This window comes from Bufo gargarizans, chromosome 4, assembly GCF_014858855.1.
Source record: "Bufo gargarizans isolate SCDJY-AF-19 chromosome 4, ASM1485885v1, whole genome shotgun sequence".
NCBI classification, from domain to species: domain Eukaryota; kingdom Metazoa; phylum Chordata; class Amphibia; order Anura; family Bufonidae; genus Bufo; species Bufo gargarizans.
In genome coordinates, this window is record NC_058083.1 from 428,207,907 (window position 1) to 428,226,434 (window position 18,528).

Genomic DNA, 18,528 nt, shown 5'->3' on the forward strand with positions numbered 1-18,528 from the left:
AAATGCTCTGATGCTAACATCAGGGGGGCTGCCTGGGTGTAATTAGCCTATAGAGCTGCGGACATGCATGGCTAGATCGCCGCTAGCATGTCCGCTATATACCTGTCCCATATCTGTGTGTGCTTTTATTTTGTTTAAAAAATGATTTGATAGATATGTAAATGAGCCTGGTAAGGAGCCCAAGGGGCTGTACCAACCTTCTTGGAGCCCAGCCACGCCCCCTGTGAAGGAGCCCAGCACCGCCTACGTCCTCCGAATCTGCTCCTTGCTCACAAAGTTAGATCGCCGTAATCTCGCGATGTGCGAGCTTGCGCATGTGCAGTGCCGGCATAGTGTTCCTTCCCTGTGCTGGCATCAGTCTCAGGGAAGGAACTGCGCAAGCTCGCGCATTGCGAGATTACGGCGATCTAGCTTTGTGAGCAAGGAGGAGATTAGGAGTCCCAGGCGGTGCTGGGCTCCAAGAAGGTTAGTATAGCCCTTTGGGCTCCTAACCAGGATCATTGACATATCTATAAAATCATTTTTAAACAAAATAAATGCACACAGAGATATGGGACAAGTATATTGCAGACATGCTCTATAGGCTAAAACAAGGTCTCAGAATCCCTTTAAAGACTATGGGTCTAGGGTAGTGCCAGATAGGTGCGTACATAAACTGACACTATGTAGCAAGTGATATCACTGTGGCAAAGTGGCACTGGTTGCCTAATAAGGACCAATTCAGTGTGAGCCGATTCATTGTGTACAGATTTGGTATGAATAAATTCAGTACGACTCTGATACAAGATTAGTGTGGCAACTTTGGGTATACATCAGACCACAGTAAGGCTAAGGGATGTATTAAGCAAATGCTGGCAATGTCACAGGATTTAAAGGATTTTAGGGATCACCAATTAGCCAGTTATGGCTGTGTGACTGCGGTGTCCTATATTAGTCAGAAATTAGTCAGAAGGTTCCAATAAGTTCACTTGACATGCAGTATACAGTTCTATATACTTCAGCTTGTGGTTTCTCAGGCATATGTAAAAAAAAAAAGGACAAAGCGGTGAGATGAAAAAGATTGGTAGCAGGCCACTGTCTGGTGGCATCCCACCAGATCAGTACGTACTGGCTGCTATTACCTTACTGGGTATTCGCTCTATAGCTGCCTGGTGTCCCGGTCTTCTGTCTCTGCCTGAGTCTGTAGTGGTCGATGATGGGATAGGGTTCCCGTGTTTGCTGTCGAGTTAGACAGGCCTTCCTCTGGTCGGCGTCCCACGTGTGTAGCGCTGGATGTGCTCCGATATTGCGCGGGCTTCTGACATTCCACACATCCAGAATCTCAGAAGCCTGTGCAATATCGGAGCGTATCCAGTAAGAGGATGTGTTTATATATAGTATATATTTATATACTGTATAATAATTTCTTACATGACTAATTCTTGGTTGGTTTCAGATGCTCATTTGAGATCAGCCCCGTACTGTATATCTGTTTCTTATAGTAATGCAAAGCATTTATGATAAGGGTAGAAGGTACTGATAAATACATGCAATTTAGCCATTTTTCTAAAGCATTAGTTTAGTTTAACAGCTATGTATTTTTTTCTACATTTGAGTGAATAAGTCATGTTTCGTTTCATACCATATTTATATACATAGTTTGTATATTTACACTTTTGTAATAATTATAGTACCATAAAGTAGACTTTTTATTTGTGTTCATTGTCTTCCTTAACCCCTTCTACCCCGGGCCAGTTTTCCCCTTCCTGCCCAGGCCATTTTTTGCAAATCTGACATGTGTCACTTTATGTGGTAATAACTTTGGAATGCTTTTATTTATCCAAGCCATTCTGAGATTGTTTTCTCTTGACACATTGCACTTCATGACAGTCATAAATTTGAGTCAATATATTTCACTTTTATTTATGAAAAAATCCCAAATTTACACAACATTTAGAAAAATTTGCAATTTTCAAAATTTTTATTGCTTTGCTTTTAAAACAGAAAGTGATACCTCACAAAATATTTCTTATTTAACATTCCCCATATGTTTAATTTATGTTTGCATCATTTTCTAAATGTCATTTTATTTTTTGGGGACGTTAGAAGACTTTATTTTTTCCAAAACCCACTTTTTAAGGACTAGTTCAGGTCTGAAGTCACTTTGTGGGGCTTACATAATAGAAACCCCCCAAAAATGACCTCATTGTAGAAACTACACCCCTCAAGTTACTCAAAACTGATTTTACAAACTTTGTTTACTCTTTAGGTGTTCCACAAGAATTAAAGGAAAATGGAGATGAAATTTATAAATTTCACTTTTTTGGGCAGATTTTTCCATTTTAATCCATTTTTTTTCTTTATCACATCGAGGGTTAACAGTCAAACAAAACTCACCATTTATTACCCTGATTCTGAGGTTTACAGAATCACCCCACATATGGTCGTAACCGGATGTAAGGGCTCACGGCAGGCCGCAGAAGGAAAGGACTGCCGCATGGTTTTTGGAAAATAGATTTTGCTGGACTGGTTTTTAGACACCATGTTCCATTTGAAGCCCCCCTGATGCACCCCTACAGTAGAAACTCCCAAAAGTGACCCCATTTTGAAAACTAGGGGATAAGGTGACAGTTCTATTGGTACTATTTTGTGGTACATATGATTTTTAATCACTCTATATTAAGTTTTTTGTGAGACAAGGTAACCAAAAAAATTGCTGTTTTGGCACTGCTTTTATTTTTTATAACGTTTATCTGACAGGTTAGATCATGCACTATTTTTATAGAGCAGGTTGTTACTGACGCGGTGATATCAAATATGTCTACTTTCTTTGTTTCAGTTTAACATAATAAAGCATTTTTGAAAAAAAAGTTTTTGTCTCCATTTTCTAAACGCCATATTTTTTTATTTTTCTGCCAATCGTCTTGTTCAGGGGCTCAATTTTTGCAGGAAGAGCTGACGTTTTTATTGGTACCATTTTTGTGTGCATGTGATTTTTTGATCATTCATTATTGCACTTTATGAGGCAAGGTGCCACTAAAAATTGGTTGTTTTGGCACAGTTTTTGTTTATTTTACAGAATACAGGGGTTAGGTCACATGATATTTTTATAGAGCAGGTCGTTACGGATGTGGCAATACCTAATATGTATATTTTTTTCTTATTTAAGTTTTACACAATAGTATTTTTTAAACAAAAAAATTATGCTTTAGTGTCTCCATAGTCTGAGAGCCATAGCTTTTTGACCGATTGTCTTAGGTAGGAGCTAAATTTTTTTGTAGGATGAGGTGATTGTTTAATTTGTTCTATTTTGCGGGGCATACTTCTTTTTGATCGCTTGGTGTTGCACTTTAAATGATGTTAGGTGACAACGGCGATATCTAACATATCAACTTTTTAATATTTTTTTTCACTCTAACGCAATAATGGCATTTTTGAAGCAAAAAAAACATATTTTTTGTGTCTCCATTGTCTGAGAGTCATAGTTCTTTTTTTTTTTTTGTGGGCGATTGTCTTTTTTTTTTTTTTTTTTTTGCGGGATGAGGTGACTGTTTGTTTTATTTTGTACTATTGTGGGGGGCATACGCCTTTTTGATCGCTTGGTGTTGCAATTTTTGTGGTGTAAGGTAACAAAAAAATTACTTTTTTTGGCACTGTTGATGTTTTTTTTTTTTTTACTGTGTTCACCTGAGGGGTTAAGTCATGTGATATATTTTTATAGAGCTGGTTGTTACAGACGCTGCAATACCATAATATGTATACTTTATTTAATTTATTTTAAATTTAACATAATTGCAATAATTGAGTAATGCACTAAACAAGTTGCCTAGGAGACCCAGCCTGAGGCTGAATCTCCTGGGCATCCGTAGAAGGCAGGTCCCGATGCCGTGCAAGGCATTGGGCAGCCTTCTCAGCCCTTGAGTCCCCTCCACTGCGGCTTCCTCACCCACCGCAAATCCCTTCTATGCTGCGGTCAGCGCTGATCGCATAGAAGGGGTTAATCCGCCGACATTGGCTTGTACAGCGATCCCGACGGATACAGCAGGGGCCCGGCTATCGGGGACTACCGGACCCCTGCATTGATCAGGCGCACACTGCTCCGGTTCCCGCCCGATCACCATGACGTACTATTCATAATATGTCGGGAAGGGGTTACATTTTTATATATTACATATTCCACTTTCAGATAATAGGGTGTTGGGTTTTTCCTTTTTATAGTTTGTCCCTCAAAGGTCAGAATAGATAATTAAGTACCTCACAGGACCAGTAGAGGCAGTTGCTGTCTTCAGTATTGAATTCCCAGCAGTATTTGACAGTAAGTGACCCAATATTTAGCTGCCCGATTGGGCAGCCAGGTAAAGCTCGCACAGTAAGCATACTTTCACATGGGCTTTAGAGAACTGAACTATTCACTGCAAATATAAATTGGGTGGACCTTAAGTTAAAGTGGTTGTTTTAATTTATAAAATTATGTATTCTTACAAGGGGTGTACCTAGCCTTTCTGCTGCCTGAGGCAGAAATTGAAGTAGCGCTTCCCCCCCCCCTCCCCATGCCAATTTCTCAATCCAGCCCCAAATTTAAGTGGACATTACCTACAGTTCCTAAAAACATACAAGGAAATACAGCACTACATAGCTCTTATGCCCAGTGGTGTCTGCTCTGATGTAGATATTATCTCCTTTCTTCTCCTTTCAGGCATAAGACCACCTTGATGACTCCTTTCATCCATGTCTTTTGTCTGCAGAGTTTGGCACATGGATATCTTAGAGTCCTTTTTTTTTATCCTCCCCTTCCCCGTTCCTTAACATCATCATCTTGCTGTTACCCCCAAAACTGTGCCTGATGTGCTCCCCAATGCCCCCATATACTATACTGCAGAAATAATAGTGCTATACAAATAGTCCTACAATAGCAATAGTGCCCCCTACAGTACTATAATTGCATATAGTTACCGCTGCATATATCATACACCAAGGAATATCCAAAAGGGATAAAACAGGTATAAGACTAGGTATAAGTCTCATTTATAAATACATGAATATACCACAGGCATGTGCAACTATATCAGGAGACCAATTAGCTTAAAGAATGTGTAGGGTACCACTGACATCTGGTACTAACACATGACTAGCTATAACCAGCATAAATAAATAGCAAATGACCTACCTGGCTGGAGGGACGGCCCGACGTCCTTTTCGCGCACTAGCTTTTTCAAAGGGCACCCATGGAACCTTTTTTTTTTTTTTTTCTCCATAACCATATTCTGACCCCTAACTTTTTTGTAGCTATGTGTACGGGGCTGTATGAGGAACGATCTGTTCTTTTCAGTGATGCCAATTTTAAGTGTGTGCGACTTTTATGATCACTTTTTATAAAAAAATAAATAAATTGTAGTTGAAGTGAAAAAAAAAGGCAAATTGGCTTTTATTTTTTTTTCCTGCTACGCCATTTGCTATATGCCATTAAAATTGTTATATTTTAATAGTATGGGCATTTTCGCACACTGCGATGCCCATGATGTTTATTTTTTTTATTAGTTAAGTATTTTTATTTTAAGAAAAGGTGGGTGATTTGAACCTTCTTTTTTTTTTTTTTTTAAGTCTTGGTTGACAATAACTGGCAATCATTCGATTGCACCTAGTATTCAGTGATGGCTAAATAGCCATCATTGAAGACTTCATTTGCACTATATCAATACAAGGCTGCCACCTAGTGGCCTGTATTGATATATACATCTAATTGACTCTGAAGCCGGCTTGAGGCTTCGGTCAATTAGATCGAGGTGACAGTTTCCCCCGATCTCAACCGGAGAACGCTGTTACCGAGTGCTCGACTTCCGGTTCCAGTTTGCGCATATGCTGTGAAAGGTAAGATTTATAATTTATTCCATATGATTTGTATTGATTTTCTAGAAGGATATATATACTTGTCTGCAAAACACAGATCGCACACCGACTTCATCTGTATTTTGTGGATCTGCAATTTGAGGACTACAAAATACATACTGTCCTGTGAATGTCACCTTACAATATATGGGCAACAGATAGTCACAAGAGCGACAAAGGAGGGCAGGGGTTAAGCTACTAATCACAGGAAAACTGTGTGCCTGTAAGTTTAGAGCCTACCTGGGACAGTAGGGAAACAGGCAGCCTCCAGTCCATCTGTGGTTCTTTCCAGGTTGTTGCAACTGCAGTGTGAACTGGGTCCTTTAATTACACATTAATCGTTAAGCACCGACTTTGAGGTGCCGTACAAAGCCTAAGAATGAGATGGAGTGGAGCTACTACAGGCATCACACGCTGGACTAGACTCAATGACTAGGTGTCGGGAGGGGACTGGTATTGTGACCTACTGTTCCTCACTCATGCCACTGCTCATCCAGTGCCTGTGCCAGCCCACCCACCTGCTCATATTTCACCTCATGCCTACTGCGTGACAGGAACGAGTGGGCAACAGACTCAGAGGAAGAGAAGAGCGATCGCTGATGGAGCTCAGGATGTGCTGTTCCACTTCTATATAGAACAGTGCACCGTGCAGCACATCCTAATTTAGTCTTACCCTGGGTTCACACCTGAGCGTTTTACAGCGCGTTCAAACGCGCTGTAAAACGCTCAAGACATGAAATCCAATGCTTCCCTATGGGAATGGTTCACACCTGGGCGTTTTACAGCGCGTACGAACGTGCTGTAAAACGCCCGACGCTCAAACAAGTACTTGAGCTTCTTTGGGGCGTTTTGACGCGCGTTTGTGGCCATAGGACACTGCAGTCAATGACACAAACGCGCGTCAAACGCGCGTTTACTATTACAAAAACGCGCGTTTAACGCGCGTTTGGGAAACGCTCAGGTGTGAACCCAGGGTTAGTGAGGGAGTGAGTCTGACTAACCACAGCAAGTGCATATCAGTACTGCGCTCTCCGTGAACTGAAAAGACCGATAGGCATATAGTGTGGGTAGCTGTTAGGAAGGCATACCACTTATCAATATTAGAGCAGTGTGCTGTGTGAGGCAGGTCTTTCACCTTAGTAACAGCGCAGAGTACTGCTCTGTCTCTGCGAAGTACTGTTTTAGATCACTGCCCCCACTTTCCACTAGAAGACATGGCCTCGCCTTGCCTCTTTATTAAGTGTGCCCCTGATACTCATTGTATTACCCACCACCAACAGTGGTGCCACATCAATCCTCCTCGCTGAGCTTAATTTGTTTGGCTGCAGCCTGTGATTGGCTGCAGTTGTGTCCAGTGTAAAAGGCACATCTTTGCAGCTACCAAGAAAATTGTATTGCTGTTGCTGCAGAAGGGAGGGACAGAGCAGCAGAGCTGGATGTGGAAAAAACTGGCCAAGCTTACATTCTTCTATCTTATCATAATTGTTTTCTGGGGCTTATTGTTTAAATAAGGTGGACAACCCCTGGTCATGCATCTACATGTTTATTCTGGGGTGGACACAGGAAAACAGCTTATGTCTTCTTAACTGAAGAAGAAAATTTAGCTTTAATCTACTGTTAAACTTCCTGTCTAAAAGATATTTGGCACTTCTGATATTGCCACTCCAAGTCATTAATTTGGTTTCTACTTAGACATCCAGATGTAGACCTTTTTTTGTGTCTCTGATTTGGTACAATACTTTTTTGTTAGAAAGGTCCACAGATAAGCGGATTACCCCAGCTCCTAATTATCTTCCACTAGACCTTAGGTGTCCTTGATAAAGGGTCCATTATTGTGTCAAAGTTGGGCCCACCAGAGAATTCTTTGTGACTGGTGAGCCTATCTGACCCTGTCCTACAGGGAGCTATACTCTTAGCTACTCCTACTAATTAATGGATGTTCTAAACTAATCACTGTCCTTTTATAAAACTAGAATGCCCTCCAAAGCAAATTTGTGAAAGGTCCTCCTTAAGCAGAGATTACTTTCCAATACTGTGCAAAATTCCTTCAATAATGGTTCGTTTACTTGGCTTGTGGTATCAAACGTCATCCAAAATCCTGTTTACAGAGCAGTGCTGAGCGGTTAGATTTTTAGAGTATACTGTATTGTTTCCTTCAATTTGCTTCATTCATCTGTGATGATGATGTTTGAGTCTTCCTTTCCCTATGTTGAATCCAACGAGAAATAACTTAACCTCTTTAGGACACAGGGCGTACAGGAATGCCCTGATGTCCAGGTACTTAAGACAGCAATTCAGACCTGCGGTTTGCGGCTTATCATGTTGCGGGCGGCGGTTCCATCGGGTCCCCGTGGGGCTGTAGGGGGGACCCGATGGCATGGAAGGCAGCGAGATGCTTTCCTGAGGCATCGGCGCTGCCTTCCTGTGACGAGCCTTTAAAAAAAAAAAAGCTGTTCTTGTATAAAAATTACATAAAAAAATAAACATATTAGATTTCGCCGCATCCATATCGACCGGCTCTATAAAAATATCACATAACCTAACCCCTCAGATGAACACCATAAAAAATAAACTGTGCTAAATAAACAATTTTTTGTCATCTTACATCACAAAAAGTGTAATAGCAAGCGATCAAAAAGACATGTGCACCCCAAAATAGTGCCAATCAAACGGTCATCTCATCCCGTAAAAAATGAGACCCTACCTAAGATAATCGCCTAAAAACTGAATAAACTATGGCTTTCAGACTATGGAGACACTAAAACATGATTTTGTTTAAAAAATGAAATCATTGTGTAAAACTTACATAAATAAATAAATTGTATACATATTAGGTATCGCCGTGTCCATGACAACCTGCTCTATAAAAATACCACATGATCTAACCTGTCAGATGAATGTTGTAAATAAAATAAAAAACTGCTAAAACAGCTGTTTCTTGTTACCTTGCCTCACAAAAAGTGTAATATAGACCAAACAAAAATCATATGTACCCTAAACTAGCACCAACAAAACTTCCACCCTATCCCGTAGTTTCTAAAATGGGGTCACTTTTTTGGAGTTTCTACTCTAGGAGGGCTTCAAATGGGACATGGTGCCAAAAAAACTGTCCAGCAAAATCTGCCTTCCAAAAACCGTATGGCATTCCTTTCCTTCTGCGTCCTGCTGTGTACCCGTACAGCAGTTTACGACCACATATGGGGTGTTTCTGTAAACTAAAGAATCGGGGCCAAAAATATTGAGTTTTGTTTGTCTGTTAACCCTTGCTTTTGTAACTGGAAAAAAAATATTAAAATGGAAAATCTGCCAAAAAGTGAAATTTTGAAATTGTATCTCTATTTTCTATTAATTCTTGTGGAACACCTAAAGGGTTAACAACATTTGTAAAATCCGTTTTGAATACCTTGAGGGGTGTAGTTTTTAGAATAGGGTCATTTTTGGGTGGTTTCTATTATGTAAGCTTCACAAAGTGACTTCAGACCTGAACTGGTCCTTTTAAAAAGTAGTTTTTTTTCAAGATTTACTTCTAAACTTCTAAGCCTTGTAACGACCCCCAAAAATAAAATGTAATTCCCCAAATGATCCTAACATGAAGTAGACATATGGGAAATGTAAAGTAATAACTATTTTTGTAAGTATTAACCACTTCAACCCCGCTAGCTGAAACCCCCTTAATGACCAGGCCACTTTTTACACTTCTGCACTACACTACTTTCACCGTTTATTGCTCGGTCATGCAACTTACCACCCAAATGAATTTTACCTCCTTTTCTTCTCACTAATAGAGCTTTCATTTGGTGGTATTTCATTGCTGCTGACATTTTTACTTTTTTTGTTATTAATCAAAATTTAACGATTTTTTGCAAAAAAATGACATTTTTCACTTTCAGTTGTAAAATTTTGCAAAAAAAACGACATCCATATATAAATTTTTCGCTAAATTTATTGTTCTACATGTCTTTGATAAAAAAAAATGTTTGGGTAAAAGTTATAGCATTTACAAACTATGGTACAAAAATGTGAATTTCCGCTTTTTGAAGCAGCTCTGACTTTCTGAGCACCTGTCATGTTTCCTGAGGTTCTACAATGCCCACACAGTACAAACACCCCACAAATGACCCCATTTCGGAAAGTAGACACCCTAAGGTATTCACTGATGGGCATAGTGAGTTCATAGAACTTTTTATTTTTGTCACAAGTTAGCGGAAAATGATGATTTTTTTTTATTTTTTTTCTTACAAAGTCTCATATTCCACTAACTTGTGACAAAAAATAAAAACTTCCATGAACTCACTATGCCCATCACAAAATACCTTGGGGTGTCTTCTTTCCAGAATGGGGTCACTTGTGGGGTAGTTATACTGCCCTGGCATTCTAGGGGCCCAGATGTGTGAGAAGAAGTTTGCAATCAAAATCTGTAAAAAATGACCGGTGAAATCCGAAAGGTGCACTTTGGAATGTGTGCCCCTTTGCCCACCTAGGCTGCAAAAGTGTCACACATCTGGTATCGCCGTACTCAGGAGAAGTTGGGGAATGTGTTTTGAGGTGTCATTTTACATATACCCATGCTGGGTGAGAGAAATATCTTGGCAAAAGACAACTTTTCATTTTTTTTTATACAAAGTTGGCATTTGACCAAGATATTTTTCTCACCCAGCATGGGTATATGTAAAATGACACCCCAAAACACATTCCCCAACTTATCCTGAGTACGGCGATACCACATGTGTGACACCTTTTTGCAGCCTAGATGCGCAAATCGGCCAAAATTCCTTTTAGGAGGGCATTTTTAGACATTTGGATCCCAGACTTCTTCTCACGCTTTAGTGCCCCTAAAAAGCCAGGGCAGTATAAATACCCCACATGTGACCCCACTTTGGAAAGAAGACACCCCAAGGTATTCAATGAGGGGCCTGGCGAGTTCATCGACATTTTTTATTTTTTTGGCATAAGTTAGCGGAAATTGATTTTTATTTTTTTTATTTTTCTCACAAAGTCTCACTTTCCGCTAACTTGGGACAAAAATTTAATTCTTTCATGGACTCAATATGCGACTCATGGAATACCTTGGGGTGTCTACTTTCCAAAATGGGGTCATTTGTGGGGTGTTTGTACTGCCCTGGCATTTGAGGGTCTCCGCAATCATTACATGTATGGCCAGCATTAGGAGTTTCTGCTATTCTCCTTATATTGAGCATACAGGTAAAGAAAAAAAAATGAACGGCACAGATTTCTTCATTCGCATTGATCAATGTGGATGAAAAAATCTCTGCCCAAAAAAAAGAGGGGAAAGGCGTCTGCCAGGACATAGGAGCTCCGCCCAATATCCATACCCACTTAGCTCGTATGCCCTGGCAAACCGGATTTCTCCATTCACATCAATTTATGTGGATGAATAAATCATTGCCGGGATTTTTTTTTTTTATATACAAAGTGTTTGCCAAAGCATAGGAACACCGCCTCCTCCTCAGCTCATAATGCTTGGCAAACTTATCTTTTACTGCAGAGGAGAAATCTCGTCTTGCAGCGCCGCATACACCGACTTGTGTGTAATCTGACAGCAGCGCAATGCTTCTGTCAGAATGCACATCAGTGCTGCAGCTAGTCGATCGGTTGGTCCACCTGGAAGGTAAAAAAGAAAAAACCAGGCCGCAACGCAACAATTTTATTAACTTTTGAACAGAACATATAAACTTTAACTTTTTGAACTGAACAACCTTTTTGCTTACTGGTGATGGTGATGTGGCGAAGTACATTATGCACTTTATCCCAGGTGAAAGGAGAGGTTTGCAGCAGCAGTATGTGAATGGGCCCTAATAGCCCTGTGTGCCTGTCCTGGTGAGATGTGATCACTATGCTAGGTGTACCTGTGTGTGGTGCTTCCGGAAACACTCCCCTAAGCATAGGGCAGGGTGGTCAGAACAGTCAGGACAGAAATAGCGGGTGTCACACCTTATTCTACTCCTGCTACAGACACTACATCTTTTTCGGGGTGACGGTTGGGTTGAGGTATCGGCATCAACATTGGGGAAATGTCGCTCGTGTAGACGGCTAACTACACTGGTGGATGGGGCCACGGAACCTCCTGGGTACAGGAGGTTCTCGATGATCTCTTCCTGAAATTTGAGGAAGGATCGTGTTCTCCCAGCCTTACTGTAGAGAACAAAACTATTATACAGAGCCAATTGAATCAAATATACAGACACCTTCTTATACCAGCGTCTGGTTCCTCGGGACACTAAATACGGAGACAACATCTGGTCATTGAAGTCCACCCCTCCCATGTGAAGGTTATAGTCGTGGACTGAGAGGGGCTTTTCAATGACACGGGTTGCTTGCTCAATTTGGATTGTTGTGTCTGCGTGAATGGAGGAGAGCATGTAAACGTCACGCTTGTCTCTCTCCATTTCACCGCGAGCAGTTCTTCGTTACACAAGGCAGCCCTCCCCCCCCCCCTTGCAAGACGGGTGGTAACGAGCCGTTGGGGGAAGCCCGCGTGACTAGTTCGCGCGGTGCCACAGGCGCCAATCTGTTCTAGAAACAAATGCCTAAAGAGGGCCACACTTGTGTAGAAGATGGTACCCCTTGCCGAATAAGGGTGACACCAAGTCCCAGACTGTCTTCCCACTGCTCCCCAGGTAGTCAGGGCAACCGACTGGCTCCAGGGTCTGATCTTTTCCCTCATAGACACGAAATTTGTGGGTATAGCCTGTGGCCCTTTCACAGAGCTTATACAATTTGACCCCATACAGGGCGCGCTTGCTTGGGATGTATTGTTTGAAGCCAAGGCGCCTGGTAAAATGTATTAGGGACTCGTCTATGCAGATGTTTTGCTCTGGGGTATACAAATCTGCAAATTTCTGGTTTAAATGGTCTATGAGGGGCCGAATTTTGTGGAGCCGGTCTAAAGCTGGATGGCCTCTGGGACGGGAGGCGGTGTTGTCGCTAAAGTGCAGGAAACGCAGGATGGTCTCAAATCGCGTCCTAGACATAGCAGCAGAGAACATGGGCATGTGATGATTTGGGTTTGTGGACCAATATGACCGCAATTCATGCTTTTTAGTTAGACCCATGTTGAGGAGAAGGCCCAGAAAAATTTTAATTTCGGAAACTTGGACTGGTTTCCACCGGAAAGGCTGGGCATAAAAGCTTCCCGGGTTGGCGGTTATAAATTGTGTGGCATACCGATTTGTTTCTGCCACAACTAAGTCTAAGAGCTCCGCAGTCAAGAACAGCTCAAAAAATCCCAGGGCCGAACCGATCTAAGCTGTCTCAACCCGAACTCCAGACTGGGCGGTGAAAGGGGGAACTACAGGTGCGGCTGAAGTTGGGGACTGCCAATCGGGGTTTGCCAGCACCTCAGGGATTCTAGGGGCTCTACGGGCCCGTTTTTGCGGTGGCTGCGACGGGGTAACTACTGCACGTGTTAGCGTACCAGCTTCAACTGCCCTTCTGGTGCTCGCCACTTCACCATGTTGTACGGCAATGCTGGTACTAGGTCCAGGATGGTCTGCGCTGCTGGTGTATGCCTCACCACGTAATCCGACAGCGCCAGCCCCACTCTGCTGCCCTTGAAGCGGATCCTGCGCAACCTGTGGTCTAGCGACACGGGGCCGGGTACGCCTGGTGCTATCAGGGACCTCAGCCTCCTCGTCCGAACTTTGGGTCAGAGTGCCACTGCTTTCTACAGGTTCATATTCTGACCCGCTAGATTCATCAGATGAGGGTTCCCATTCCTCATCTGACTGGGTCAGAAGCCTGTAGGCCTCTTCAGAAGAATTAATATTGAAAAACCATGGCACTCTATAGCTGTATTTTGATTGCTTCTTTTATTTCATTTCATTGTATATTTTTAAATATTGTAAATATTTTTGTATATCCATCCAAAAATAGTACGCCACTGGCCAACGTTTCGGTCTAATTTTCAGACCTTGTTCACGGCCTTAGTCTGCATAGTAAGGAGTCTCTGGGACTCCTTACTATGCAGACTAAGGCCGTGAACAAGGTCTGAAAATTAGACCGAAACGTTGGCCAGTGGCGTACTATTTTTGGATGGATATACAAAAATATTTACAATATTTAAAAATATACAATGAAATGAAATAAAAGAAGCAATCAAAATACAGCTATAGAGTGCCGTGGTTTTTCAATATTAATTATATGCACCTTTACCACTGAGCAACGCCTTCCACAACCAGGAGTGCCGCTCAATCACCCTCTCTTCAGAAGAATACCCCCTGTTTGACATTTGGGCAACTAAATTTAGGGGTATTCCCTGAGACTACCCAAGAAAAAAAGCAAGCCTGTCTTACAAATGGGAGGCTAGCGAAGTACCGGAGGCCGCTGCGGTTGATAAAAAATATCAAAACAGATTTTTTTATCGCCGCAGCGCGTGTAAAGTGAATGTGCAGTGATCAAAAAAAATAAATTTTTTGTCACTGAGGTGGGGCGGGCGTGGGTGAACGCATGTGTGGGCGACCGATCAGGCAAACACTGCGTTTTGGGTGGAGGGCGAACTAAAGTGACACTAATACTATTATAGATCTAACCGTGATCAGTTTTGATCACTTACAGATACTATAAAAGTACAAATGCTGATTAGCGATATGCTGATTAGCGATACGCTAATCAGCGAATAAGGGACTGCGGTGCGGTGGGCTGGGCGCTAACTGATCCCTAAACTACCTAACCAAGGGGCCTAAACTATCCCTAAAACCTAACAGTCAATACCAGTGAAAAAAAAAAAAAAGTGACAGTTTACACTGATCACTTTTTTCCTTTCACTAGTGATTGACAGGGGCGATCAAAAGGGTGATCAAAGGGTTAATTGGGGTGCAGGGGGTGATCTGGGGCTAAAGTGTAGTGTTGGTGCTACTCACTGTGAAGCCTACTCCTCTGCTGGATCCAACCGACGAAAAGGACCAGCAGAGGAGCAGGGCAGCCATATAACAGATCTGTCACAACCAGACAGCTGAGAAGCTCTGACAGAAGCCTTTCAGAACCTCCTCCTTGAGTTTCTTTGTTGTGATGTTCAGTTCCTCATCTCGTTAGCCTCTCTCAGCTGTCATGTAGTTGGACTAATTGCATCCCTTTAAATTCCGCCCCATAATGCATTACTGGGCGGCTTATACTACTTCCTGGAGTGTGTGTGCATGCTGATCTTGTTTTCCAGTCTGCTACAAAGTTAAGTGCTGAACATTTATCTGTTATTTTCTGTTTGCTGGATCCCAGGTGACCCTGACTCCCTCCGTGTCTGGTGTAGGGAGCCGGTGGTCGTGTCCCCTCACTATTGTAGGGTGTTCAGGGGTTATATAGTCGAGGTACGTGGATATGCAACCATCCACCTCTGGGATCTTTGCATAGGCTGAGCAGCCAGGGAAAGTCTCAGGTCTTGTGCAGGGGTCTCCCTTTTGGTTCCTTAGCTTTGGATCCAGTGAGTCATATATTCATGTTGCTTTGTCTTGTTTCCTGTACACCGTCCGTGACAAGATCATATTTACTAATATGATCTGTTATCTGGCTTCTGATTAGATTTTTTTAAAATCAGCAACCTGCCAGCGACGATCATTGGCTGGCAGGTTGCTAACGAAATACTCCTTTAACTTTTGCCGGCCCGCGATGCGCCTCGCGAGATGACGCACGGATGCGTCCAGGAGGAATGAATCAACCACCTTCCGGACGCATCCGTGCGTTAGGCGGTCCGGAGGTGGTTAACCCCCTTAAGGACCGGGCTCATTTTCACCTTCAGGACCAGGCCATTTTTTTTCAATCTGACCAGTGTCACTTTATGTGGTGATAACTTTAAAAAGCTTTGACTTATCCAGGCCATTATGAGAGAGGTTTTTTTTGTCACATATTGTACTTTATGACACTGGTAAAATGGAGTCAAAGAAATTAATTTTTATTTATTAAAAAAATACCAAATTTGCCAAAAATTTAGGAAAATTTGCAAATTCCCAAGTTTCAATTTCTCTACTTCTATAATACATATTAATACCTATAAAAATTGTTATTACTTTACATTTACCATATGTCTTCTTCATGTTAGAATCATTGTGGGAATGATTTTATTTTGGGGGGACGTTACAAGGCTTAGAAGTAAATCTTGAAATTTGTCAGAAATTTTCAAAAACCAACTTTTTAAGGACCAGTTCAGGTCTGAAGTCACTTTGTGAAGCTTACATGATAGAAACCACCCAAAAATGACCCTATTCTAGAAACTACACCCCTCAAGGTATTCAAAACTGATTTTAAAAATGTTGTTAACCCTTTAGGTGTTCCACAAGAATTAATGGAAAATAGATACAATTTCAAAATTTCACTTTTTTGACAGATTTTCCATTTTAATATTTTTTTCCAGTTACAAAGCGAGGGTTAACTGCCAAACAAAACTCATTATTTATGGCCCTGATTCTGTCGTTTACAGAAACACCCCATATGTGGTCGTAAACTGCTGTACGGGCACACGGCAGGGCCAGAAGGAAAGGAATTGCTAGACAGTTTTTTTGGACACCATGTCCCATTTGAAGCCCCCCTGATGCACCCCTAGAGTAGAAACTCCCATAAAAGTGACCCCATCTAAGAAACTACACCCCTCAAGGTATTCAAAACGGATTTTATAAACATCGTTAACCCTTTATGTGTTCCACAAGAGTTATTGGCAAATAGAGAGGAAATTTCAGAATTTCTATTTTATTTGTAAATTTTCCATTTTAATCCATTTTTTCCAGTAACAAAGCAAGGGTTAACAGCCAAACAAAACTCAATATTTATGGCCCTGATTCTGTAGTTTACAGAAACACCCAATAGTCGTAAACTGCTGTACGGGCACACGGCAGGGCGCAGAAGGAAAGGTATGCCATACAGTTTTTGGAAGTTTTTGGACTGTTTTTTTTGGACACCATGTCCCATTTGAAGATGCACCCCTAGAGTAGAAACTCCCAAAAAGTGACCCCATTTTAGAAACTATGGGATAGGGTGGAAGTTTTGTTGGTACTAATTTAGGGTTTGTATGATTTTTGCTTGCTCTATATTACACTTTTTGTGAGGCAAGGTAACAAGAAATAGCTTTTTTGGCACAGTTTTTTTGACAGGTTAGATCATGTGTTTTTTTTTTATAGAGCAGGTTGTCATTGACGCGGCAATACCTAATATATATACAATTTTCCCCTAACCCATGACGGCACCCTGTGCGACTCAGGACCTCCCATCAGGACAGGAAACCTGAGAAGATAAAAAGGACACACCTCCACCCAACACCAGTTCAGGTTTCCTGTCCTCCGGATGGGAGATCCGGAGAAGCAGCTGATGCTGAAGACGTACCTCCAAGACACCGGAGCTGGGGAAGGTCTATGGCTGTATGCCGTGGGAAGGCCTATCCCTGGGGAGCGGTAGTTCTGTGGCCGTGCCGGAAGCCGCTCCCCATAAGTCTGCCTGCACCTGCCCTCTCTCTGGCCCTGCAGGGAGCCGCTGTGGCAGTGTTCAGGCGGATCCCCATGCTGTTCCTCGCTCTCCCCGGTTCCAAGATGGCGCCCGTGCGCCTATGCGCATGCGCGGGGGCCGTCTCCTGAGGATGATGTCGGTGGGGGGGCGGAGCTTCAGCCCTGCAGGACCCAGAAGTAGGGGCCGGAGCGCGTCTTTTAAAATACAAATACGGCGGCAGGTTCAGGCAGCCAGCTGGGGCACAATTTGGATGTGCCGCGTAGCGATCCTGGTTGCATCATGTCGGAGCCTACAGAAGGACGCGCTGAACCCCAGGAACCCTTGAGGCCTCCAAGTCCGGTATTGGTCTGAGGATGGGGAAAAAGGAAAAAGCTTCAATGGGTGAGAGCGTTCTAATGTGGTGTTTCATATGATTGTCTCCTTTTAGATCCCTAAGCCACCTAAAAAATCGTCTTCCAAGACAAAGCACAGGGAATGTGCGGAATGTAAAACGTCCCTATCTGCATCTTATCAGAAGGCGTTATGCTCAACATGTATAGATAAACTGGTAGCAGAACAATCCCAGACCCTCACTAAGTCCATGAAGTCTGTTATCAAGGCATCCTTTAAAGCATTCAGTAAAAGCCGTGCTAGGTCCCCAGATAGACCAGGGAGGGATACGGAGTATGACAGTATTGAATTGGATTCATCCGACGATGGCGGAGAATCCAGACAACTATCGGACTCTTCGGATGAAGATTATTCAGGGAGATCCTTCTTTTCCCCTGAGGATACGCAGCCATTACTAAAAGCGGTCAGAGCAACTATGCAGTTGGAAGACGTTAAGCAGACCAGATCAGTTGCGGACCAGGCCTTTCAGGCATTAGGCCCTAAAAAACATAGGGTCTTCCCTATTCATGAAAACATGTAAGCGATCATTAATAGGTAGTGGAAAAATCCTGATAGAAAATTTTTCTTACCCTCCTCGGTGAAAAGGAAATATCCTTTATGAAGAAAAAGTTTCCTCCAGCTGGGATAGGGCCCCTACGGTAGATACTCCAGTCGCTAAGATAGCTAAGAGATCTGCCCTCCCCTTTGATGATCTGGGTTGCCTTTCGGACCCGTTAGATAAGAAAGCAGATATTTACCTAAAACGGGCGTGGGAAACTTCAGCTACTTGTCTTAGACCCGCGGTTGCAGCCACTTGGGTATCCCGGTCCTTAAGATTGTGGATTGAACAGC